Genomic DNA, 2099 nt, shown 5'->3' on the forward strand with positions numbered 1-2099 from the left:
TTTAATACGTTTGTCCAACCTCAACCTGAGTATTATGTCCAGTTCTGGTCACCCCATTACAGGAAAGATATAGAAAAGCTGGAGAGAGTTCAAAGAAGAGTTACCAAGTTGATCCCCACGACTGCAGAACAAGCCTTATGAGGAACGCTTGAGGAAACTTAACTTGTTCAGTTTAGAGAGAAGATGAATGCGAGGAAACTTAATTAAACTGTTTAAAATTTTTCGTGCCTTGATAATGTAAATGTAAACAACTACCTAACCATTGACATTTCCAACACCACTAGAAATAATGGTTACAAGATTATACGTAAGCGTTTCAGATCAGACGAGGCTAAGCATTATATCTTCAACAGAATTGTAGATGTCTGGAACTCTCTCCCAGAAAATTTTGTCCATAGTAATACAATAGAAATTTTTAAACAAAGGTTGGACAATCTCCTCGCATCAACCCCTCAAATAATTCAAATAACGCCTACATAAGATCTCTTTTTTTTTTTTTTGTTATAACTATACTAGATGATATAATTTCTCTTTGATCCTTTCCTATCACATCTTTGACTCCTTCTCCCTATGCTCTCTTGTTTTCCTTCCTTGAACCCTACTGTACTCCAGCCTCTAACTCTTAGAATCTGTAGTGGTAGAATAGACACACAGACAATCTCGTTAGGGCCGGTAGGGCTGTTGCTGTCTGTTCTTTCCTTTGTATTCCTTTGCATTTGTATTCCTCCTCGTTTGCTGTCCTGTTTCCTTCACTGGTACTTAGCGAAGGACAGTTATACAAACTGCCTTGTAAGGACCACTAGGTCTGATGCTGTTTGTCTTCTTTTGTATTCTTCTTCCTCCTCTTCCTCCTCTTCCTCATCATCGTCATCAGTAGTAGTAGTAGCAGCACCACCAATAGTAGTGGTTGTAGTGGTAGTAGTAGTAGTAGTAGTAGTAGTAGTAGTAGTAGTAGTAATAGTAATGGTAGTAGTAACAGCAGCAGCAGTCATTGTTATTGTTGTTATTCTGATAATGGCGGTATTAGTGGTGACGTTACCTTACCGAGAACTCCACAGCTCATGAACACCCCCCCCACACACACACACTAGTCATTCAGTCAGTCAGTCAGTCAGTGCGACCTCCAGGAAGTGTCCGGGTGAAGTCAACAAGGCGAGTGTGAGTGTGAGGTTTGCAGGATGGACGGCGATTCTGCCAGATAATGGGCGGCCTTGGAGGTGTGCTGAGTGGAGATGCTTGTATATGTTATGATACAGTAATTATGGACAGCCACGTGGCCAGGGATCGACTGGAATACAAGAGGAAGGGATGAGGAGGAAGATGATTGGGTTTGAAAAGGTAGTTGATAGATGAGGAGAGGGAGGAGCTGGAGGAATGATTGATGTAGAGGTTGGGAAGAAGAGTGATAGGGTAACTGATTGGTGAAGGTAGGAGGGCTGAAGGATTGAGGGGATAAGGGATGAAGGATGAAGGAAGGGGTGGTTATAGTGAGTGATCAGGCTGAGTGATGTAAAAGAAAGGATGACGTGTCAGGAATGTGGAAAGACTGAAAGTTACGAGATTAGGGAGTGGAGCGTATGAGGCAACTTGGGGAAAAATCGTTTGAGGGTTGAAGAAATGAAGACGTAACTAGGAAAATACGAAAGATGGACCGTAGAAGTGGCAATGGAGAGGAAAAGAAGGAAATATAGAGAGCACAACGAAGAATAGGAAGAAAAATGAATAAATAAAACAATAGAAAAAAAATCTAAGTAAAAATAGGATTGGATAATGAAGTGCGAACGAGAAAAGAAAAGGAGAAGAGAAAGAGTTGATAAAGGAAGTAGGACGTGGAATTACAACAGGAATGAAAGGAGAGAAAGGAGAAGTAAATAAATAAGATGGAATGTAGTTTACGAAGCGTAGAAAAAAAATGTGAACTGAGAAGAAAAGAAATAAGAATAAAAGCAGAAGAATCAAGGATATATATACTAAAAACCACAAAAGAAAGAAGGACGATAAGTAAGTAAAGGGGGAAAGGAAGGAAAGAGAAGAGGAATGATAAGCGGAGAACGTTAATGAGAAATGGAGCAACAGAAAAAAAAAAAAAAAGAATAGAA

Source organism: Portunus trituberculatus, chromosome 37 (genome assembly GCF_017591435.1).
Source record: "Portunus trituberculatus isolate SZX2019 chromosome 37, ASM1759143v1, whole genome shotgun sequence".
NCBI lineage: Eukaryota > Metazoa > Arthropoda > Malacostraca > Decapoda > Portunidae > Portunus > Portunus trituberculatus.